The 26,275-nt window shown below is 43.1% G+C and overlaps 1 long non-coding RNA gene across 1 annotated transcript in view; it reads left to right on the plus strand.

Moving 5' to 3' along the window:
* The first annotated feature begins 9,423 nt into the window (after nt 1–9,423).
* Nucleotides 9,424–26,275, plus strand: part of LOC143818652 (uncharacterized) — a 401,158-nt gene continuing 384,306 nt past the window's right edge. The window contains exon 1 of the long non-coding RNA XR_013224674.1: nt 9,424–9,480. This is a non-coding gene — a long non-coding RNA (uncharacterized LOC143818652). The remainder of the gene's footprint in view (nt 9,481–26,275) is intronic.

The following is a 26,275-nucleotide window of genomic DNA, read 5'->3' on the forward strand; positions in this document are numbered from 1 at the left end:
TAAATAAGTCTTACGGCATGATCATGTGGGGTGGTATGTGCATCATTTTCTACATCCTGTCCCACGTGACCATGTCATGACCAGTGCCAGAAGATTTGAAGGCTATAATGAAAGAACAAAGATGAGAAGAATGGAAGACCAATGACGAGAAGACCAAAGACGAGAAAGCAGAAGACCCAAAGCGAGCAGCAGACCAGGTGAAACACTTCAGAAGCAGAACAGGTTAGAAGTGGGCTCAGGACAGGTGAATATATTCATTAATATTTTTAACGCCTTCTGAACCCTATAAGGAAGTCAGCTAAATGGTGGCTGGACGGCCACCATTGAGCTGTATTTTTGTATTAATCGATTTGCTCATCTCTACTGACGACTTTTTAAACATAAAAAAAGAACAACTAAAACTGAGAAGACATAGAGGAACATTTTCTCACTCTGAAAAAATATATGATTAAACAAAGGAAAAAATTTGACCACAAGTTATAAAAAGGTAAAAAACAAACATTTTTTTAAAAAAATTAGTAGAATGTAATTTATCCACTGACTCGATTATTGAATATTTTGTCTTTTTTTTTTTACTTTTTTTAAACATTTTACATAGAGAAACTGGTCCTTCTTTTAACGTGACGGTGCCATCCGACCGCTTCTTCAGTGTTATTTTGATATTAGAAAAAAAAATATGTATTTCTGCACAGCTAAGTAGACAGCACAGGCAATATGCCCCCTAGAAGGGAGGATAATGACAGAACATTGTTATAATAATAGTCACCAGCATGATGCTCGATTTCTCCCTTTCTTTAAATGCTAACAAGAAAAGATTTTGGAATATTCAAAGTAAAATAAGCGTTAGCTGTCTTCTCAGTGTGAGCCCCCCTCCATTCCCAGGTAATCAGCTTGTAGATTTCGATAACCGCGTGTAACTTTTTTAGCAACAAATAAAAGAGGAAAAAGGAGATTTTTTTTCTCCTTTAAATCAGAACATAAAGACATCAAAATCCAAAAAAAACCCCATATAAGCTCTAATATATATACATATACTAAATAGCTATTTATTTCATAAATTGAGTTGGTGAATGCTATAATCCATGAGAGCACGACGATTTCGCAGTGGGGAGCAGCTCAGAATCACTTCCAGCTTGGCAGGGAGTCAGGTGTGTTTATAGTAAATGTTCTCTCGACTTAGGGTATTGGACTGGTCTTTATTGTTATGTCTAGAAAATAATGTATAGATAGAAAATCCTAAAAGAGTAATTATTCCCCTCCAAATAAAAAGTTACGTGATATTAAAAGGGAAAACATCAAAAATACTTTTCTACTGTACTATTCATCTATTTAAAGATCTCTCTAATGGCTAAGAAGGGCATGGTGACTGTCACTATTAGGACCATAAGCGTACTTGACTCCCAGAAAATTGGATTAAGGAGAAACCTCCTGGAATCCTTGAAGAGTCATCAAATCTCAGGTGTCCAAAACCTTCTGGAAAACTGAGATTCCAGAAGATTTATTTACCTAGAGAGGTGGGAGAACAGAGAAGCATGGAAAGGCAGAGAACATGGTGTGCAGATGCGTGATTTTGGTGGGGAGGTCTTAGCCATAAATTGCCTGGATACTTACCTTGAAAGTTGGAAAGCTTGACTGTTATATATTATAAGCACTCTTTTATTTTTATAGACCTGAAATTAGGGTTGGACAGAAGACCCACCAATGGGCTGAAGGAGCATTTAGACTTGCTGATGATGGCCTTTAAATGACCACTAAATGACTCTAAGGAAGCCTGTTTAGACAGGTTGACTGCCCTTTCGATCAGTAATAGATCATTATGGGCACATACATACATGTGGTGTCCTGAAGAAGGAGTCGGTATGACTCTGAAATGTGTTGACAATAAACTAGCACTTTATATCCGATTGTCATATTTCCAGGTTACTTCCTTTGCCCTGTCAAATTATTTTGGGCACTTACTGTCATTGTTCTCTGCAGCACATTTGTTTTTTACACAGGACAATGTGCTGCAGAGCGGGATAATTTTTTAGCAAGCCTAAAATATAATTTCCTCCAAGGAACCGATATTTTGCTTGTTCATCAGGTGACTTAGCAGCCTGTTTAGAAAGGATGATAATTGGGAATCATTCCCGAGTATTGGCAAGTATTAATGCAACCTTAGACTCTCACTCTAACACGATAGTAAGCCCCTAAAGTTTACCAGAAGATAACCCATTGTGAGAAACATATCTCCAAATGGGTATTGAATGCAAAAATTGTAAATGGTTAATAGTTTGTAGGGTTTAAGCAACACAAGATGGTCTCAATACACATCACTCACTTGGGCAGATTGATCACCAAACTTATCGGAAGATCACCGTAACTCCAAGGTAACCATCTAATATATAATTGCCTAGAATACTACTTCCTGCAATTTGTGCCAACTTCCGTGGCTTTGTCCGGAGCTATTGTCCGGAGCTATTGTCCGGAGCTATTGTCCGGAGCTATTGTCCGCAGCTAATGTCCGGAGCTAATGTCCGGAGATAAGTGACGTCACCAGTGTCCTACACCCAGGCAGAGCACAGTGGCCCCAGGCAGAGCACAGGGGCCCCAGGCAGCATATGGGGCCCCAGGCAGAGCACAGGGGCCCCAGGCAGCATATGGGGCCCCAGGCAGAGCACAGTGGCCCCAGGCAGAGCACACACCAAATCGGAGGCCGAGGGGCCCCGCCAACCAAATCGGAGGCCGAGGAGCCCCGCCCTCCAAATCGAAGGCCGAGCGGCCCCGCCCACCAAGGCGGAGGCCGAGGGGCCCGGCCCCGCCCACCAAAGTGGAGGCCGAGGGGCCCTGACCACCACATCGGAGGCCGAGGGGCCCCGCCCACCAAATCGGAGGCCGAGGGTCCCCGCCCACCAAATCGGAGGCCGAGGGTCCCCGCCCACCAAATCGGAGGCCGAGGGTCCCCGCCCACCAAATCGAAGGCCGGGGGTCCCCACCCTCCAAATCAGAGGCCGAGGGGCCCCGCCCACCACATCGGAGGCCGAGGGGCCCCGCCCACCAAATCGGAGGCCGAGGGTCCCCGCCCACCAAATCGGAGGCCGAGGGTCCCCGCGCACCAAATCGGAGGCCGAGGGTCCACACCATCCAAATCGGAGGCCGACGGGCCCCGCCCACCAAATCGGAAACCGACGGGCCCCGCCCACCAAATTGGAGGCCGAGGGGCCCCGCCCACCAAATCGGAGGCCGAGGGGCCCCGCCCACCAAACACTGATAACATTAAAATCTAATATATAATTGCCTAGAATACTACTTCCGGCAATTTGTGCCAACTTCCGTGGCTTTGTCCGGAGATAATGTCCGGAGATAAGTGACGTCACCAGCGTCCTACACCCGCTCAGGGTGGACAAAGATATATGCCTTCGTGGTGCGCGGCACTTTTCTGATTGGTTGCCGCCGGCCGCGAGCGACCAATCAGAAATGTGCCGTACTGTCAAGAATTGTCAAGAGCTGGTGAGTGCAGCCATTTTTTGTTCTTCCTTACTATTATTTATTAATTGTATTATTCTTACATTTGAATAAATAAAGTATATATGGATTCTAGACTCCCGATTCTTTAGAATCGGGCTGCCATCTAGTTTTATATAAGTACCCTGTTTGTTTTGTTGTGTTAATGTTTTTATATGTCTTCTTGCCTGCACATGTGATCCGATTGTCCTATAGATTGAGTACTCCGCCAATCTATAGGGGAGGACTTGAGTGAATTTTGGATTCAGTGATATGAGAATGGTAAAGTCCTCACACACATGAGATTATAGTGCACCTAATAGGATTATATTTTCTGGAACGATTGATCATGTGATTTGAGTTGGGGCTGCCAGACATTTACCACTAGATGAGTCCGGCAGTGGCTTACTCCTCTCCCCCCATAAGAGGAACCATTAGGTCCTCTATGAAGGCTTCATGTGTACGAAGAAAGCCAGGAGAGATGTCAGCAGAATGATGATTCGGAAGATATATCTAAGCCATACAGGTGCCTTTAGCTTTGGTATTTTGATATTGTACATCCTCTCAGTAGGTGCGTGCACATTGATTCTCTTGCCATGAGGTCTAGCAATGCTGTGGTCATTCATACCCTTTTATTTATTTCTTTTTTAAAGTGACCCTCTGACCGAAGTTCCATCTAAAGTTCAGTGCGGTTGAAAAAAAAGGAAATCAAGAAAAAAAATCCTATAGATCTGTGTCCAACATGTATTTATGGCCATTAAAAGTACCCGACATCGATGCTGACACGATCCAGCACTTTACACCTTTATTTATGTGACATTTATGTGACATGTTTATATTGTCCAGAGAGTAGAACAGCAAAGTAAAAAGGCGTCGTATTGATTTGCATTAAAGACAACAGAATGTTTTACTTCAGGCTTATTATTCAGAAGACTAGACGAAGAGCAGGGAAGCATGATTCTCCTTTTCTTATAGGGATCTTAAAGGCTTTTGATCATTTTGGTCTTAACTCTTTGTTCCTTGTTTCTCAGCAATCAATATTACCCTACTCCTTCCAGCATGCACAATGATCACTAACTGCACCTCACCCCGTGAGGAGATTGTCTCTGTTGGTGGCTAATTATGGCCACAAGGTATTTCAGTTCAGAAGGTATCCATACCAGGCTTTCCAAAACAATGAGCAGGTTGAAAATTTGGGTTAAGATAACCATAAACTTTATGGTCACCTCTTTGGGGCTTCTTGACTCATCCCCAAAAGATGATGTTGGATAGAGAATGATTACAATTTTTGATACTTTTAATCTCAAGAGATGCAAGCCATCCCCAGAATAGTCTGAGGAGTCTGGTTTCCCTCTCCTTATTGACAATGCATGCGCTCTCATTTGAGCCGAGCATGCATGAAATGGGAAGGACAGGAAGAAAAACTGTCAGACAGTCAAATGTTCTGTTCATAGCTACTGAAGGTATGAGCAGTGACCTTAAACAGTAGAGTTGAGCAAAAATATTTGCATGACCCTGGTTCTGTAGACATTTTTGTAATCCATACAAACCTCTGCCTTCCTGCCAGCATCCCCGGTGCCCCTTCTGATCAGTAGATCCAGTGTGATGCTATGCATACATTGCATCAAATAATGACATTATGCTGTGCCTAAGTATCAGAGGAATTTTGAGGGCTTTGCTTGGCAGTTGTGGACTACCAAAGTGACCTTTGGGTCAGGGTCCTGAGAATCTTTCTGATTATCTCTAATAAGCAGTTTATAGACTTTCCAATATTGTTGTCTGAAGGACACTATCAGGTAGGAAATTGGCTCCTTTGATAGGCAAAGAAGAGATTGAAGGACCTGACATGGCTATTGAAATGTATGGATGGCCCATCAATTTATGTGAGGCAATCAGACCATAGTGTAAAATAATAAGAAATGATTTGTTAAGTCCAATGTATTTTATCCAGATAGATAGATAAATGGATAGATAAATTAACACTTTAAGATAATTTAAAAGTTAATAAAACAGCACGGATTATGGAGCTTGCTGGACCCAGGGTATCGCCCTTCCAGCTTTGTCCAGAGCACTGCTCATTGACTTATAGAAGTAGTACTGTAGAATGATTCCTCTGGATGCATTGTATTGTGGAAGAACAGACACCTATCCATGGTGGCTTAAATGGAGACATCTATGTTATAAGACCCTTTAGTAGACTATAGGAACACCTGACTGGTCTTGAATGGATACCGAAATGTGAATTATCTTATGTATTGAGCAGTCCATTATTATATTTTTTGAGACTGAAAGAACCTTGTAAGCTTGTCAGAAGTTCATGAATAGTAGCTGTCAAGACACTTTTACAACCCTATAGTTTTTCAGTTTACTTGACTCTACTGACATCGATGACTGCAGCATCCGATGGTGATCCCCGGTCAGAAGAGTCACACGAGGATCAGGCGTTGTACCTGCATTATAACCATGAGAGGTGTAATGTAGTATTTTTTAAAAAGTTGCAGATGTCTTATATTTTATAGTCCTCTGGCAATCCCACCTTGGGATATATAATTGGCTGGAGGCAAAATCTTCACACTTAGTCCCTCAAGGAAAAATTGGACTGTTGGTCAACTTCTTCCTACCTAATGAGAGTTCATTAATTAATGAAATTGTTTGTGCCTACTGTACAGCTCACACCTTTCCCTACAGGGACAATCATTCTGATCTTCTCAAAGGTCCCCTGCCATCCTCATGATGTATATATCTAGATTTTATTATTTGAGAGATGAGGGTCGGGAGATGACGTTTATTCCCTCCCTAGTTAGTCAAGCTCTGTATAACCCCAGCTGAGCTGAACCGACAAATAATTACATCTGACATCTCCTCGGCGAGTGACCCTTCTACCGTGCGTGATTCTCTCCAGGAAAGAGATATATTTTATTTGTTCCTTGTCTGTTCCTCTGCAGCTTTCTGCAATCTTTTTCATGAATCACACAATGTAAAATATTACTGAGATACTCTGCTCTTACAGCTGCGGAATATGGAATTGCACAAATCAGCTGTAGGTTTTGAGCTACATTATGTCAAGTGAACTCCAGCAGAATGTTCCATTTCTCTGTGGCAGAAATGAGCAAATCTTTTGAAGTTCGAATTTGCCAGCTTCGACAAATTTTTCTAAAAAAAAAAAAATAGATTTTGTGGCAATACTGCAAAACCTCTTTTTGCCCAGAAAAGAACTGTATAACACTCTGAGGTTTACTAGGACTGTACCCAACCCTTTTGCAAGCTATTTAGTGCAAAGTCATCCTTAGTAATGTCACATTGACCTCACCATATCTGGATGTGGGTAAACGGATGGTAACCATTGCCTGTCACACACTATCTGTACATTTTGTTCAGTGTTTTATAAATGTCTTTCCCTATTTTTATTGCTGAGCTATGAGCTGTGATGTGCTCTCACTGTCCAGATTCACCACAAAATGTCCGCACCATTTCCTACTTCTGCTTTTATATAGGCTCTGATAGTCCTTTCTTATTAGCTATGCTATACCATGTGGAGGCATTATGGGGAAGCCCAAGGTCATGTCATCCTTTTTTGGCTGATGTATTTGTCTGGAATGTGTAATATGGCTGTGACCATTTTAGGGGCGTTGTGCAAAGCAAATCTGAAATTGTTCAGAACACTACTAAATAAATTGACATAAATTGAATTACCCTTTAGATAGTAGTTTTTTTAGTAGTACAGTAACCTTTTTCACGATGAAATGGGTTGTCCCAGTGTTGGAACCCACTTCTATTTGAAGATGACGGGCCAGTTGTGTGCTGCTGTTAGTGTATAGGTGGTGCTAGCGCATGTGTGGCTCTCTCCAATCATTTCAATAGGAGTTCTTTGATTTGACAAGTATGGCGACTATATTAGATGACTATTCCATAAATGTACAAGATGGGAATAGTCCAAACATTCTATTCGACTTATAACCAAAAACAATCTCCAACTTTTCAAAAATTCCAAGCATTCCCTCACTGTCTAACAAACCCCCTTGAAAAAAAATATGATGTGTTTGGATTCTCACAGCCCTCTGATCAGCTGTTATCACAATGGCTAGGCTGTGTAGCATAATATTTGGTATTATGGGCAAGCCTTTTAAATCAATGTAGTCTTCCATGTAATACAGGGGCATCGACCTACTAGAGTGGCTCTCCATCTCGGCACATAGATGGAAGTCTCATGTTGGGATGGCAAACTAAAAACTGTCTAAAGCACAGTTATGGAGAGTGCACATGCAAGTAGAGGTGAGCAAAGCTTCTCAAATTGATAGATTCACTCAACTTGGCCAGCTGATTTGATTTGGTCTAAGTAAATTTGGTCCAAATTGCAAGTGGCCCAATTTCCGTGAAAATGTATTTATTATACTCTGAAGTTTTTGAAGATCCCAAAGCATAATAAACAAAAGGAAAAGGTTAAAAAATAATTCTCCCCTGTCCAAGGTTCTCAGCTGACTCCTTACACCACCTCTGCTGTACACCCTAGGTTTCCTTGCCAGTGTCTTTGGTTCCCCCACACATTATTACATGGGAGGAACAGTGCATGTTATTGACCCCAAGAGACCAAAGAGACCTGCGCTGAGGGCACAAGAGCTGCAATAAGGGAGAACAGAGACTGTGAAAACTTAGGACAGGGCGGTATAAAATGTTTACTATTTTCAACCCTTTCTAGAGCGCAAAAGAATCAAGCTGAAATTTCTTTTGCTAGATTTGTGAGAACGGAATACAGAACGCTTTGAATTTGCTACAATCCAAAATTTTGCTGAAATTCGTAACAAATTTGATTAGTTAGAATTCAATTTACCCATCTCTAAGCACAATGATTTGGTTACAAAAATTAAAACAATACTTTAGTTTGTACATGTAATTGGATGTAGTGTTGGTTGCAGATGATGCTGTTAGTGTCATTTCTTTAAGTGCCATAGCGTGCATTAAATTAATCTGACAGCTATCATGCTTAACTTTAGGGACTTGTGATTTGTGGGTGACTTTCAGAAACCCCTGGCTTGGACTCCTAGAGATCTTGCCCTTCCCTCTTCCAAACTCATATTTCCCCACAATTGAAATTGAAATTTCTCCTCTGGAGGTCTGGTGACCTCCTGCACAATAAAGGTCATCATTCCACCACTGGCCTAAACTATGTGCTGCTAGGAGAGGCAGCTTTGTCTCTTTGGCATTAGAGCAAGGTTTCCAAGCTCTAAATGAAACAGATTGCAAGCACTGTACTCCTTGCCTAGGTGGAAACTGGCCACTTCTGATAGACTGCAGAGGTGGCAATAATGTAGTGAATGTGCAAAAAGCAATCAAACAAAAATACCTCTGTCATCGACAAAGAATATTATTAATAAGAGGTAAACTATAAAGTTGCTGTTTTTTTTTTAAACACTTACGATTCTACCTAATTTGTAATATCCAGGTTCTTATGTACAGTAATATACACATAAGTGACACCACTATATTCTTCTTTTTCCGTGAGGCAGAACAGACTGACTTTTGTCTACTAAGAACATAGCCGTTCCTTGCATGTCCTTTCAGGAATACAAGTCTGGGACTTAAGCATATAATATCTTGTCTCGTGTCCTGGCGGCACACTGTCCTAGTAAAACCATTGAGCCAGATGTGCAAGTCCCAACAGCCTCAGTTCTTGGGGCCACGACTTCCTGTGCACTTTCCCGTATCATTTACGTCTTTGTTTTGAAGCGAGGAGCCACTTCTTGGGCTTAGGAGATCTTGGTTTACTTAAACAGGCTCCATGGTGGGAAGAGAAACTCGTATCCTTAATTACTGTCCTATTGTTGGTCGGATTTATAAATTATGACACTGTTACCTCAGGGTTTGTTGACAGACTGCATCAGTTCATCTTTTTCTGGCGCTAATCCCAATCTTTTCTTCTCTTCAGTCCTGGAATGCAGACAGAACAGGGTTTACCTTCAATAAAGTAACTTGTGTAAGCCCAAACAACTGCAAGGACAGGTAATCATTGGATTCCATGTTTATACGGACAACCTGAAAATTTGGGGTATCTACAGGATTTTGATAATCAATCAACTTCAGATTAAAAAAGCAAAATGGAGTAAAAGGAAAGGATAAAAGAAAGGATAAAAGAAAGGAGAGAAAGAAGGAAGATGTAGGGTTGGAAAGGAGGGAAGGAAGGAAGAAAGTAAGGAAGAATGTAAGGTTGTAAAGGAGGGAAGGAAGGAAGCATGTAAGGTTGGAACGGAGGTGGCGGGTTGTTTAACTTTTTGCAACTGAAAAATGATATATTTTATTTAATGTGCCTTAGGTCTGCAGACAGGTACAAAGTGATAACGTGGTATACAGCAGGCTGTTTCACATTTAGCAACAGAAAAAAATTATAACTTTTTTTAATGTCTTAGGTCTTCAGACAGTTTAATATCTCCAGAGCACTAAATGACAAGGTGGGATACAGCAGGCTGTTTAATATTTTTTCACTAGCTACATGTGAATTAGAATGCTATACACGTGCACTGAGCACAATAGAAGCCGTGCACAACATGTGCCCTGCTAGCTTTGTCTGAGGACCTCAGTAATGGTGCAAAAAAAAAAAAATTTCGGAAGGTAAATTTTACAGCCACACTGGACACTATCTAGCTACACTGTCTGACTGATACCTAACCGCCTAACTAACTAGGTAAAATCTTGCTGCTAACAGTGCCAGTGTCAGGAGCAGCCTCTCTGTGCTGTTACAGTGTCAAAATGGCGCTAAAACAAGATATTCGCTATTTATAAAGAGAGGGACATGTTATTTCAGCAGCCAATGGCATGAGCTGATGTGTCAGAACATTGTGGATGTTTCCTGTGCCCTGAATGGCTAGCCGCAATGTGCACACATAAAGTTAGGAAAAAAAATTTACTGTTTACCAGAACGCCGCCCCTCTGAGCTCTGCAAACCTCCTCCCCTCATCAAACACTTGCCAAACGCTCATGATAAACCACCATTATCGTTGCTAAAGTGCTGAAAATATTTTTGTCGCAACACAAATATTTTCCCGCACTTTTAATGAGTGTTACCGATTTTTTCCGATTTTATTACATTTTGCTCTGGTTTCCGATCACGAATCCGAATGTGCCATATTCATGCCGAATTTATGTTTGGTGATAATTTTTCAAACAAATTCGCTCATCACTACTATTACTAGACTAATTAAGGAAATTGCAAATTAATATTAGACTTAGAATTATCCATTTAAAAAAAACAAACCTGAAAAAATGTACATATTTGTTGGTCGCCTCTAACCCTTTGATGGTAATTTGAGCCCGCATTATACATTTAATGTGCCTATAATTGTAGAAGCTGAACCATATAGGGCGGATGCCGGTAGTCCTTCACGGGACATGGTTTCTGCTACATTAACGTGCTTTGACAGAGATTCAAATGGAAGGTCATCCAATAAAAATGGAAATTCTGTGATGTGCTAGAGTTTGGCCAAGTCTTGGATGACACCCAAGAGATGCAGGATGTGTTTTCTGATCATAACTTATATTGAAAAGATAGACTTTGAAATGGAAGAGAAGGTGAGACTCCATGAAGGCCAAAGTGAGATGTATTCATATATTTAGAACGTTAATATAAGTATTCTTGTGATCTTTAAATGGTCAATAATGGATACCTATGGTTTCATCTGCTCTAATGTATTTTTTATAATAGTATATATACTGCATTTAAATAACATATGGCAAACAGGGTCTTCTAAGAAGAGTCCTTCATTTCCCCTTATGTGGTTTGTAAGCTGCCCAAAGCAGACAATAAGAGCTCAGCTTGAGCAAATTCCCTGTCTAGCACTATTATTATTATTATTTATTATTATAGCACCATTTATTCCAAGGCACTTTACATGTGAGGAGGGGTATACATAATAAAAAACAGATACAATAATCTTAAACAATACAAGTCATGACTGGTACAGGAGGAGAGAGGACCCTGCCCGCGAGGGCTCACAATCTACAAGGGATGGGTAATGATACAATAGGTAAGGACAGAGCTGGTCGTGTAGCGGTTTGGTGGATCGGTGGTTACTGCCGGTTGTAGGCTTGTCGGAAGACGTAGGCCTTCAGGTTCCTTTTGAAGGTTTCCACAGTAGGCAAGAGTCTGATGTGTTGGGGTAGAGAGTTCCAGAATAGGGGGGATGCACAGGATAAATCTTGTATGCTATTGTGAGAAGCAGAGATAAGAGGGGAGTCGAGAAGGAGATCTTGTGAGGATCAAAGGTTGCGTGCTGGTAGGCACCATGAGACGAGGTCACAGATGTATGGAGGAGACAGCTTGTGGACGACTTTGTATTCCATGGTTAGGGTTTTGAACTGGAGTCTCTGGGTAATGGGAAGCCAGTGAAGGGATTGACCGAGAGGAGAGGCTGGGGAATAGCGGGGGGACAAGTGGATTAGTTGGGCAGTAGAGTTTAAGATTAGAGATGAGCGGTGTTCGAGTCGAACTGTTCGCCAATTTCAAATTCGAGCTGTTTTGGGCGGTGTTCGAGTCGTTCGACGAACCCGAACAATTCGCTTAAAATTCGGCTGTTCGAGTTTCTGTTCGATAACTGTTCGTTCACCAAAAGCCTAGCTTGATTTGCACATTAAAACTGTTTATCATTGTTAATGGACTGTTTCAGTGTATAGTGGGCGGGGGGGGCGGGAGATAGATCTGTGCTGAAATAACGCCGATCTCCTTTTTTTTTTTTCCCGCATTTACAGAGGGGCGGTGCAGTCTCTCAGCCTATCAGCAGTGCAAACACACAGCAATGTGCATGTGATGCACACAAGCAAGGGCATGTGTCATTGGCTGTGTATGTCACATGTCCTTGCCCTATGAGAACCAGCCATTTGCCCCGTCGCCACCATTTCCTCACTGCTGCAGGTTAGTGTTAGACGGCACCGCTGCTGCTGTGGGCGCTATACAGACTAAGAGTGTTTTTTTGGAGCGAATTGTCAGAGAGATAGGTTGAGGGAGTCTGGAGGAGTCGGGACTAGTTGTAATATCAGCCCTTTTCAGGGTAGGTTACAGCAGTTCCTAGCACTGTTTACCTGGGAGGTCTGAGCCAGTGCTGTGCAAGTGTTTGTCACAGCATTTGGTGTAATCTAGCTCAGCCAATCCTTTTGGGCTAGTAGCATTGTCTGATCGTCAGCAGAGTAGCCCACCTGTGAAGCTAGCTACACCGCCTGTGTATCTCAATTTTTACTGCATCTAACCCAGTAAATCGTTTTGGGTTTTTTGGCTTAGTAGCAGTGTCTGCACGTCAGCAGAGTAGCCCGCCTGTGAAACTAACTACACCGCCTGTGTATCTCTATTTTCACTGCATCTAATCCAGTTAATAGTTTAGGGCCTAGGAGCAGTGTCTGCACGTCAGCAGAGTAGCCCGCCTGTGAAACAAACTATACCACCTGTGTATCTCAATTTTTACTGCATCTAATCCAGTTAATAGTTTAGGGCCTAGGAGCAGTTTCTGTACGTCAGCAGAGTAGCCAGCCTGTGAAACTAACTACACCGCCTGTGTATCTCTATTTTCACTGCATCTAATTCAGTTAATAGTTTGGGGCCTAGGAGCAGTGTCTGCACGTCAGCAGAGTAGCCCGCCTGTGAAACTAACTACACCGCCTGTGTATCTCTATTTTCACTGCATCTAATTCAGTTAATAGTTTGGGGCCTAGGAGCAGTGTCTGCACGTCAGCAGAGTAGCCTGCCTGTGAAACAAACTATACCGCCTGTGTATCTCAATTTTTACTGCATCTAATCAGGTTAATAGTTTTGAGCCTAGGAGCAGTGTCTGCACGTCAGCAGAGTAGCCCGCCTGTGAAACTAACTACACCGCCTGTGTATCTCTATTTTCACTGCATCTAATCCAGTTAATAGTTTAGGGCCTAGGAGCAGTGTCTGCACGTCAGCAGAGTAGCCCGCCTGTGAAACAAACTATACCGCCTGTGTATCTCAATTTTTACTGCATCTAATCCAGTTAATAGTTTTGGGCCCAGGAGCAGTGTCTGCACGTCAGCAGAGTAGCCCGCCTGTGAAACAAACTATACCGCCTGTGTATCTCAATTTTTACTGCATCTAATCCAGTTAATAGTTTTGGGCCTAGGAGCAGTGTCTGCACTGTCCAACGAGCCCTGGTGCAATACATTATGACATATAGCCTGGGCCAACGAGCTCAAGAGGTGGGGCAAATCACGCTGCAGGAGTGGTCTCAGATCAGGGACCTATGCACCCTTCTGCACAGTTTTGAAATAGCAACGAAGATGTTTAGTGCTGACGATGCCATTATCAGCATGACAATTCTGGTGATTTACATGCTGGAGCACACCTTACACAGTGTTCGGAGTCAGGTGGTGGAACAAGAGGAGGAGGAACAGGAGGAGTCGTATGCGGAAGGGATCATATCTCCAAGGTCAAGAAGGTTGGCAGCACCAAGGCGGCTGGCATTGGAGGCTGGGGGAGAGGGATTACCGAGGGTGCATGCTAGCAGCCAAACTGTTGGGGAAGGTGCAGGAGGCGAGGAAGAAGTGGAGGACGAACTGGCACTGGGAATGGAAGACTCATCACATGAGGGAGACCTTGATCAAATTTCTGTTGTGCGAGTTTGGGGGGAGAGGGCAGACGAAGGAAGCATGATTCTCACCTCGCCACCACCAAGACAACAAGGACTTGGTCCTCCTGGATGCGCAAGACACATGAGTGCCTTCTTGCTGCACTACCTTCAACATGACCCTCGGATGGCCAGAATCCGAAGTAATGCCGACTACTGGGATGCCACACTCTTAGATCCCCGGTACAAAAGCAAATTTGGCGAAATAATTCCTGCCATAGAAAGGGATTCACGCATGCAGGAGTATCAGCAGAGACTGTTACAGAATCTAACATCTGCTTTTACACACAACACCAGTGGTGCACCTAGTCAATATCTGAGTTCTAACTTGCCAACCGTGGGACTATCGAGTAGTGTTGAGCAATACCTTCCGATATTTGAAAGTATCGGTATCGGATTGGATTGGCCGATATCCAAAAAATATCGGATATCGCCGATACCGATACCCGATACCAATACAAGTCAATGGGACACAAATATTGGAAGCTATCCTGGATGGTTCCCAGGGTCTGAAGGAGAGGAAACTCTGCTTCAGGCCCTGGGATCCATATTCATGTAAAAAATAAAGAATAAAAATAAAAAATATGGATATACTCACCCCTCCGACGAACCCTGGCTATCACCGCTGCAAGCGTCTGCCTCCGTTCCTAAGAATGCAGAGAGTGAAGGACCTTCGATGACGTCGCGGTCACGTGAGCGGTCACATGAGCGGTCACGTGACCAATCACAAGACCGCGACGTCATCGCAGGTCCTACACTCACTGCATTCTTAGGAACGGACGCTGCCGGTTGCACCGCTGAGAGCCAGGGGCCGTCGGTGGGTGAGTATATCCATATTTTTTATTTTTATTCTTTATTTTTTACATGAATATGGATCCCGATTCCGATTTCCGATATCCCAAAAATATCGGAACTCGGTATCGGAATTCCGATACAGCGAATATTGGCCGATACCTGATATTTGCAGTATCGGAATGCTCAACACTACTATCGAGTCATCACTCTAACCGTAACAGTAACATCGTATCTGGTGGTAACAGCAATTTTTTCCAATCGTTTCAAGATTTTTTTAGACCATCCTTTGCAAGGCCACAGGAGACAAGAAGTCTGACGCACAGCCAACGCCTAGAGAGGATGGTACAAGAGTATCTCCAAGTTAACATCGATGCCATGACTGTGGAACTGGACCCTTGCTCATTTTGGGCTTCCAATCTTGAAAAATGGCCTGAGCTCGCCACTCACGCCTTGGTAATCTTGTCGTGCCCCGCAGCCAGCGTTCTCTCTGAACTTGTGTTCAGCGCTGCTGGTGGTGTGCTGACATATAAGCGCACGCGGCTGTCCAGTGACAATGTAGACAGACTAACGTTCATCAAGATGAACAAATCCTGGATCTGCAAGGACTTTTCTACCCCTGTGTCATTTTGGGGAGACTAAAAGCTTGATGATTTTTTAAAATCACCTCACCAACCGTTTTAAAAAACTCTGGCAAAATTGATGCCACTTAAGTGGTGTCTGTGGCTGAATTTTTTGAAAAAATGGAGACTCTTTTATTTAGTCCCCTTGCTGAGTTTTACATGACATTGCCATCGTCAATTCCAGGTGGGTGGGGTCATCTGCAGAGTTGTTTACTCATACTATGGCCTGGGATTCAGAGGTCTGCTCCAAAGCTTCAGTGTCTGCTAGTCAGCAGAGTAGCCCAGCCACCCACCACCTGTTTACCTAAGTACTATTTTTAACGGCATCTGGCCCAGGAATTCCTTTTGGGCCTAGTAGAATTTAGTGCTACTCAGCAGCGTACTTCACCCATGAAGCAAGCTACACCGCCTGTTTACCTAACTACTATTTTGCAATGGCATCTAGCCCGGGAAATACTTTTGGGCCTAGTAGAATTTAGTGCTACTCAGTAGCGTACCCCACCTATGAAGCAAGCTACACCGCCTGTTTACCTAAGTACTATTTTTAACGGCATCTGGCCCAGGAAATCCTTTTGGGCCTAGTAAAATTTGGTGCTACTCAGCAGCGTACCCCACCCATGAAGCAAGCTACACCGCCTGTTTACCTAACTACAATTTTGTAACGGCATCTAGCCCAGGAAATCCTTTTGGGCCTAGTAGAATTTAGTGCTAATCAGCAGCGTACCCCACCCATGAAGCAAGCTACACCGCCTGTTTATCTAATTACTAATTTTTAACTGCATCTAGCCCAGGAAATCATTTTGTACCTAATAGCATTTTGTGCTACTCAGCACAGTACCCCACCCATGAAGCAAGCTACACCGCCTGTTTACCTAAGTACTATTTTTTAATGGCATCTGTCCCATGAAATCCTTTTGGGCCTAGTAGAATTTGGTGCTACTCAGCAGCGTACCCCACCCATGAAGCAAGCTACACCGCCTGTTTACCTAAGAACTATTTTTTAATGGCATCTAGCCCAGGAAATCCTTTTGGGCCTAGTAGAATTGAGTGCTAATCAGCAGCGTACCCCACCCATGAAGCAAGCTACACCGCCTGTTTACCTAACTAATATTTTGTAACGGCATCTGGCCCAGGAAATCCTTTTGGGCCTAGTAGCAATTTCTGCTACTCAGCAGAGTACCCCACCCATGAAGCAAGCTACACCGCCTTCTTTCTTTCTCAATCTAACCCCTTGGCTCGGGGGTGTCCACTCTCCCTCCAGCTCTCTCCTTCTCAAAGGTGGACTACTGCGTGTTTTCACACTGTGGTGAATCTTTTGGGCCCAGGCATAAGAAGTCGTCGAGGTAATGGATAATATGTGCTGCCTTACAAACGTCCATGACGACACATTCGAGGAAGCAACTAAACGCCTCAAATAGTGAGCAGTATATGGAGCACCCCATGGGCAAACAGCGATCTGTGTAGTATGCTCCTTCACAGAAGCAGCCCAATGGGAGGACACTATTCGGAGGCACAGGTAGTAACCGGAACGCCCCCTCAATGTCTGTTTTGGCCATTAGGGCGTCTCTAACCAACTTCTTGACCCGCCTGATTGCCTCGTCAAAGGAAGTACAGTATATAGTACTGTACTTGGTTCCGCGTCGGTGTTGTCGTTTACTGACCTGCCCCTTGGATATGACAAATGGTGGATTAGTCTGAATGTATTGGGTTCATTTTTTGGCACAACTCCCAACAGGGAGTGGAAAGTGTTCTGAATGAACCCGCCGCCATTCTACCTAAAGATATTTCTTTTTTTATTTTTTTGTCAAGACGTCTGGGTGTTGGTAGAGTGAGTTTAGATTTTTACTCCAGCCTTTCTTGATTTTAGAAGGGCATGATATGCCTATATCTGTGTCTCCTCCTCCTTTTACTCCTCCACCTCTTTTCTTTTCGCATGACTATATGTAGTTGTGACTTTTCCATGTGTTTGTTGTGTCTTCTGAGCAGTTTGTCAGCTTGTGGACACCTTTTAAGGTGTTTTCTATGTGTTTTCCATGTGTTTGTATGTGTTTGTGTTTGCCTGCCATTGGTTTCAATGGGGTTCGACGGTGTTCAATGAACCGAACCGAACCCGAACACTAGGGAGGTGGCTCATCTCTATTTAAGATAGATTGGAGGGGTGTGAGAGTGTTAGAGGGATGCCACACAGCAGGAGGTTGCAGTAGTCAAGGCGGGAGATGATGAGGGCATGCATTATAGTTTTTGCAGATTCCAGGTTACTAAGCGGTCTACTTAACTTGGTGCAGAAGTGGCAGAGGTCCAAAGAGTAAGCTTACACACCACCACCTTCAAAGCAGGTGGACTTGTGCATTATGATGAGATATTAGACTCCAAACAGCCCTTGTATTGTTCTTGTACAGAGGCACTTTTCTGTTTGTGTCAACTCCTGGGCATGAGACATGACAAATTTTAGAAAACCTTGTGTTTGGACATTTGTCATTACTGCAGATGTCCAGGAGAGGATTAGGAGAAGCCACAGTAAATGGATGTAAAAATGATCCCAGCACATCAGCAGAACATATATTGCTATGCTTAATCTGAAGCCTCCAAGTTTCAGCAGTGCAATAGTTAAAAGAAATGAAATTAACAGAAGCAGATGGAAAATTGTAGTTGCCAACCTTATATTATTGAATTTCCTGCATGGAGAAAGGGTTTATTGATGAAATTATGATTGCTTGCTATCACCAACAGGGAGAGCTTGAGAGTTGACTGCATACTGTGTTACTATTGAGTTCAATATATAAACTGTATACAGATTATTGAGCTCTCCCTAGTGCTGACTTTGGTGTAGTGTAATTTTCCATGTGGCTCTGGCCTTGGAGTAGCCGTTATTTTTTAATTTTATGTTATAAGAATGAGAAACTGTGATATATTATGTCAAATAAATCTGTTTCATTTTCCTGCTGGATTGATCTTTCACTCTCAGGTAAAATATGGCTTTAATGATGTCAGGTTTTCACATTACTGAGACAGGAGATGGCAGTTGGTATTTATAAGATTCTATGTAGAGGGGAGATGAAGAGCACGGGAGGAGCTAGAGGCAGGCAAAGACATTTCGCAGCAAGTTCTCCTGAAATGACAGTGAAAGAAATTCCACTGCAAGTTCTCATGAAATGACCGTTACAGAGGGAGGAGCTAGAGGCACACACAGAAATTCCGCTGCAAGTTCTCATGAAATGACCATTACAGAGGGAGGAGCTAGAGGCACACAGACATTCTGCTGCAAGTTCTCATGAAATGACCATTACAGAGGGAGGAGCTAGAGGCACACACAGACATTCTGCTGCAAGTTCTCATGAAATGACCATTACAGAGGGAGGAGCTAGAGGCACACAGACATTCTGCTGCAAGTTCTCCTGAAATGACTATTACAGAGGGAGGAGCTAGAGGCACACATAGACATTCCACTTGCAAGTTCTCATGAAAAGACCATTACAGAGGGAGGAGCTAGAGGCACACAGACATTCTGCTGCAAGTTGTCATGAAATGACCATTACAGAGGGAGGAGCTAGAGGCACACACAGACATTCTGCTGCAAGTTCTCATAAAATGACCATTACAGAGGGAGGAGCTAGAGGCACACACAGACATTCTGCTGCAAGTTCTCATAAAATGACCATTACAGAGGGAGGAGCTAGAGGCACACACAGACATTCTGCTGCAAGTTCTCATGAAATGACCATTACAGAGGGAGGAGCTAGAGGCACACACAGACATTCTGCTGCAAGTTCTCCTGAAATGACATTATAGAGGGAGGAGCTAGAGGCCGAACAGACATTCTGCTGTAAGTTTTCATGAAATGACCATTACAGAGGGAGGAGCTAGAGGCACACACATACATTCCGCTGCAAGTTCTCATGAAATGACCATTACAGAGGGAGGAGCTAGAGGCACACAGACATTCTGCTGCAAGTTCTCATAAAATGACCATAACAGAGGGGGCATCTAGAGGCACACAGACATTCTGCTGCAAGTTCTCATTAAATGACCATAACAGAGGGAGCAGCTAGAGGCACACAGACTTTCTGCTGCAAGTTCTCATGAAATGACCATTACAGAGGGAGGAGCTAGAGGCACACAGACATTCTGCTGCAAGTTCTCATGAAATGACCATTACAGAGGGAGGAGCTAGAGGCACACACAGAAATTCCGCTGCAAGTTCTCATGAAATGACCATTACAGAGGGAGGAGCTAGAGGCACACACAGACATTCTGCTGCAAGTTCTCATGAAATGACCATTACAGAGGGAGGAGCTAGAGGCACACACAGACATTCTGCTGCAAGTTCTCATGAAATGACCATTACAGAGGGAGGAGCTAGAGGCACACAGACATTCTGCTGCAAGTTCTCATGAAATGACCATTACAGAGGGAGGAGCTAGAGGCATACACAGACATTCCACTGCAAGTTCTCATGAAATGACCACTACAGAGGGAGGAGCTAGAGGCACACAGACATTCTGCTGCAAGTTGTCATGAAATGACCATTACAGAGGGAGGAGATAGAGGCACACACACAGACATTCCACTGCAAGTTGTCATGAAATGACCATTACAGAGGGAGGAGCTAGAGGCACACACAGACATTCTGCTGCAAGTTCTCATAAAATGACCATTACAGAGGGAGGAGCTAGAGGCACACACAGACATTCTGCTGCAAGTTCTCATGAAATGACCATTACAGAGGGAGGAGCTAGAGGCACACACAGACATTCTGCTGCAAGTTCTCATAAAATGACCATTACAGAGGGAGGAGCTAGAGGCACACACAGACATTCTGCTGCAAGTTCTCATGAAATGACCATTACAGAGGGAGGAGCTAGAGGCACACACAGACATTCTGCTGCAAGTTCTCCTGAAATGACGTTATAGAGGGAGGAGCTAGAGGCCGAACAGACATTCTGCTGTAAGTTTTCATGAAATGACCATTACAGAGGGAGGAGCTAGAGGCACACACATACATTCCGCTGCAAGTTCTCATGAAATGACCATTACAGAGGGAATAGCTAGAGGCACACAGACATTCTGCTGCAAGTTCTAATAAAATGACCATAACAGAGGGGGCATCTAGAGGCACACAGACATTCTGCTGCAAGTTCTCATTAAATGACCATAACAGAGGGAGCAGCTAGAGGCACACAGACATTCTGCTGCAAGTTCTCATGAAATGACCATTACAGAGGGAGGAGCTAGAGGCACACAGACATTCTGCTGCAAGTTCTCATGAAATGACCATTACAGAGGGAGGAGCTAGAGGCACACACAGAAATTCCGCTGCAAGTTCTCATGAAATGACCATTACAGAGGGAGGAGCTAGAGGCACACACAGACATTCTGCTGCAAGTTCTCATGAAATGACCATTACAGAGGGAGGAGCTAGAGGCACACACAGACATTCTGCTGCAAGTTCTCATGAAATGACCATTACAGAGGGAGGAGCTAGAGGCACACAGACATTCTGCTGCAAGTTCTCATGAAATGACCATTACAGAGGGAGGAGCTAGAGGCACACACAGACATTCCACTTGCAAGTTCTCATGAAATGACCACTACAGAGGGAGGAGCTAGAGGCACACAGACATTCTGCTGCAAGTTGTCATGAAATGACCATTACAGAGGGAGGAGCTAGAGGCACACACAGACATTCCACTGCAAGTTGTCATGAAATGACCATTACAGAGGGAGGGGCTAGAGCACACACAGACATTCTGCTGCAAGTTCTCATAAAATGACCATTACAGAGGGAGGAGCTAGAGGCACACACAGACATTCTGCTGCAAGTTCTCATGAAATGACCATTACAGAGGGAGGAGCTAGAGGTACACACAGACATTCTGCTGCAAGTTCTCCTGAAATGACGTTATAGAGGGAGGAGCTAGAGGCCGAACAGACATTCTGCTGTGAGTTTTCATGAAATGACCATTACAGAGGGAGGAGCTAGAGGCACACACAGACATTCTGCTGCAAGTTCTCATGAAATGACCATTACAGAGGGAGGAGCTAGAGGCACACAGACATTCTGCTGCAAGTTCTCATAAAATGACCATAACAGAGGGAGCAGCTAGAGGCACACAGACATTCTGCTGCAAGTTCTCATTAAATGACCATAACAGAGGGAGCAGCTAGAGGCACACAGACATTCTGCTGCAAGTTCTCATGAAATGACCATTACAGAGGGAGGAGCTAGAGGCACACAGACATTCTGCTGCAAGTTCTCATGAAATGACCATTACAGAGGGAGGAGCTAGAGGCACACACAGACATTCTGCTGCAAGTTCTCATGAAATGACCATTACAGAGGGAGGAGCTAGAGGCACACAGACATTCTGCTGCAAGTTCTCATGAAATGACCATTACAGAGGGAGGAGCTAGAGGCACACACAGACACTCCACTGCAAATTCTCCTGAAACAGCAATTTCATTTTAACTTCAAAATTTCTATTATAAAAGTAGAAATCTGACAAGAGAAGGTGATAGGAATATATTTTTCCAAAAGGACTGGTATCACTGTTACCTAATTACCATACAGAATACATGTCACGCACTATTGCAAAATACAGATAATTTCCTTTTTTATTAGATATAGACTAATGGAAAAACATGCACAGAATTCGAGGGCCTCTGATATTATAGGTCCTTCAGGCACCGAGGGGTTAAAAGGAGTTTAGTTAAATTTCCAATCTGCTCCTTGCACTTCTAGTCAATATAAAAGTAGGGTGGAAACACTAATTAGACCCTGTCAGGAATGATGCAGATCTTGTAAGAATTCACAGTATGCAAAGCAGGTTAAAATACCCCGGCAATGTCACCATCTCAAGCCACTGACAGCAATTTCCAATGTAAGGTTTTAAAGAAAAGAGGACGCTTCCTCCATATCTCCTTTAAAAGAAAAAAAGAAGAAAAGAAGGCGTATGTAAAAAAAAAAAAAGCAACGCGACCGGTTCTACCAGCCGTCCCCTTCTGTTCCTGCATTTTTAGAACTGGTATCTAAAACGAGGGTTGTTAATGTCATCTGGAATGTCATGCAGTCAGGAGCTGCGACAGAGAATGAGGAATAGGTGCCAACACAAAAAAAATCTCATCATCGACGGCAATGCCAGCTTAATGGAGAGGAATTCATTTAATGTCAGACAGAAGTGACTCAGAATTATTGCAAAAACACAGCGACGTAGATCAACTGTGGAAAAGACAGACTGGAAGTTTTAGGGGAATAAATTGGGCAGAGGGGTGATATTTTTTGCTGAAATTTTTTAAAGATTGACCTGGATGTGTTTCTGAATTGTGGGTTCTGTGACCATGGCTGGAATGTCTAACAAGTGGAAAGGAGGTTTAGCTGGTGGGACCAGCTTCTGACACCATAATGAGCAGGGTGGGACTGGTCCTCTAGAATACCTTCTGATGGTTCCAGGCTTTACAGCAATAATAGGTTCCAAAGGTCTAGTAGAAGACAACACTGTTTGGCTCCAATCACTTTCCCAAATTCAATCCTGTAGATGGTTCCAATCACTTTCCCAAATTTAACCCTATAGATAGCTCAAAACACTTTCCCAAATTGAACCCTATAGATGGCTCCGATCACTTTCCCATATTTAACCCTATTGATGGCTCCAATCACTTTCCCAAATTGAACCCTATACATGGCTCTGATCACTTTCCCATATTTAACCCTATTGATGGTTCCAATCACTTTTCAAAATTCAACCCTATAGATGTCTCTAATCACTTTCCCATATTCAGCCTTATAGATGGCTTCTATAATTTTTCCAAATTCAACCCTATAGATGTCTCTAATCACTTTCCCAAATTCCACTCTATAAATGGCTCCAAACACGTTTTTAAATTCAATAATTATAATTATAATTATAAATGGCTCTAATCACTTTCCTAAATTCAACCCTATAGATGTCTCTTATCAATTTCTTCAGTTCAACCCAATTAATTACTCCGATCATTTTTTCCGAATTCAACTCTATTGATGGCTCCAATCACCAACCATATTGATGGTATATCCGCTTTGTGAGATGAAAATGACGAAAATGAAAAATTTTACAGATTTAGCAGAGGGAAGCTAGGGATAATCAGACTTAGGATGAATGGCTATCTTTACTTATCAATATTCTAATAGGCAAAATCTAGACAGTTATGTTTGGTCTCCAGAAAGTATGGCGACCAAAACTGGCCTCTTTGGGTAGGGTTTTCTAAGCTTCTTTGAGCTCTAGTCTCCAGGAACTGTTGTCCACCATGGTCATCCATTTAGTAAATGGGCAGCAACATTTTACTTCCCATCTTTAGAAATTTTTATATATTTTTTTTCTACTGACCATAAAGGGTGGTCCTTTAAACCAGAGAAATGGATTTTGATCTCCGTTTAACTTCTGGACAAATGGGTCTGTCCCTCTCCTCTCGGCTGCTACAGGTCTCCAATAAGCTATCCTTTCCCGAAGCCTGCTTTGCCCATACACGAAAAGCAGCTTGAGGAATTACTCAGGACTTTCATCAGTCAGGATGGCCAATACCTTGTGTCGAAAGGCAACGCTGAAGTGGAGATCCAAGAGGCACTGTAGGTCTCCCATCCAGCTCAAATTAGGAAACCCCCATTTAAGTTTTTAATAAAACTTTTTGCCACTTTTTCCATTAGATGGAATTGAACAAACGCCTGTGATTGTTTGGCCGATTCCTTACCTGGAGATGCAGTTAGATAATTTTCATAGCTGGCTCTCTTGTAAAGATAATAGATAGATTTGCATTGATAATACGCCGCGTCTTATTGAATGGATATTGTCCCCGTCTTTTGAATGTTGAAAAGCCAGAATCTTCTATGTATCAGAGAGGCATTGAAAGGCTCGTTTTACATTAGAAGCACTGAATATTCTTATTCTATGATAAAAAAAAAAAAAAATGAATGCACAGTAATGCTTCAAAAGGCTCATTCTCTTGCTCTGGGTCTTCTTGTCTTCATATAAAGCCCCCTTCAGACTTTTTTAGATCATCTTCTATCACCCTAGATAATCATTTGATTCTCTTGCGGAACAATGCTAAAGTCCATAGGAAAGATAATTCTGTAATATTCCGTATGTAAATGTCTGCCAATGAAAAAGGGTTAATTGCCCATTACATAAAGGTTTTTTTTTCTTTTTTTTTCCAAGAAAACCTCACTTCCCCGTCGAAATCTATTTTTTGCTCGGCTCGACCTTATTTTAATGACATGTAACTGGACAAATGGGGAAAACCACCCATGGCACAGTTTCTGCCAATGCATTTTTCAGCAGGTGCCTTTTGGCTAAAAGTCTAGATAAAAGCCTTGCTCCAGGCAAATTATAAATGGGAAGAAAAGACTTCTAAGTGTCAAGAGCTTATGAGGAAAGAAATTGCACACACCCCTGGACATGAGAAAAAGGAAAAGAATGGAGAGGACTCATTGCTTCTCCGCCGTCATGCTACTGCCGTATGTGTGCCATGATAAACAATGCAGACAATAGCTTAGTAATTGGAGAAGGATCAAAAAATTTGAAGACCTCAATCATATCTCTACATTTTTTGTCCAAATCTGGGGATAAATATCTCATTCATGGCCCTCTTCCATTACTCAGGGCAGATAGAAAGACCCACTATGTTTGTGAGCAACATGGACAGTTTAATAAAAGTTGTGTAATACCCCATTTCACCTGCGGAGGCACTACAAGGAAATTGAACACTTGCTGGCCGGTTCCTCCATTGATGAAAACTGATCAGGAAATGGTGAAGTGTTGTGGATTCTGTTTTTGGGCTCCCTCTGGTGGTTACAGCTGGTACTGGGTGACTTTGGTGGGTTGCGGTCTCTGGTTTCCACCTGTCCATCAGAGGCTGGGTGTTTCCTATTTAACCTGGCTTTCCTGTCATTCCCTTGCCGGCTATCAATGTATCAGTGTGTCTCTGTTACCTTTGCTACCTGCTCCTAGGCCTTCAAGACAAGCTAAGTCTGGATTTCCCTGTTTCATGTTTGCTTTCATGTTTTTAGTCCAGCTTGCAGATATGAAATTCTCTGCTGCTGGTTGCTCTAGTGGGCTGAAATTACCACTCATGTACCATGAGTTGGCACATGAGTTCAAGTAATTTCAGGATGGTATTTTGAAGGGTTTTAAGCTGACCGCGCAGTTCACTTTTTGTATCCTCTGCTATCTAGCTTAAGCGGGCCTCATTTTGCTGAATCTGTTTTCATAACTACGTTTGTGCCTTCCTCTCATTTCACCGTCATTATATGTGGGGGGCTGCTATTTCTGTGGGAATATTTCTCTGGAGGCAAGATAGGTCTGTGATTCTTCTGATAGGGGTAGCTAGATCTCCGGCTGGCGCGAGACGTCTAGAGTCCCCCCAGGAACGTTCCCCGGCTGCTGTTAGTTGAGTGTTGAGGTTCAGGATCGCGGTCAGCTCAGGTTCCATCACCCTAGAGCTCGTCCTGTTTTTGCCCGTGTTATGTGTTTAATTCCCTGCCATTGGGAACATGACAGTGAAGACCAAGTTATCCATTAGTCTCCGCACCCCAGTCCATCCTGCACTAAGATAATATCCAGACACTGCCAATGTCATAAATTGGCTGCCATATTGCCAAATTAATATATGCAAAATGTCTTTTTCCAGTTCCTCCCCTCTCTTTTTTGTTGTCATCTTCCAGCTGCATGAATTCCTGTGTAGTCTCCTCCTATCCTGTGGGTGGGATGGACCCAAATCAAGTCTGTG

Source organism: Ranitomeya variabilis, chromosome 1 (assembly GCF_051348905.1).
Source record: "Ranitomeya variabilis isolate aRanVar5 chromosome 1, aRanVar5.hap1, whole genome shotgun sequence".
In the NCBI taxonomy this organism is placed as follows: Eukaryota; Metazoa; Chordata; class Amphibia; order Anura; family Dendrobatidae; genus Ranitomeya; species Ranitomeya variabilis.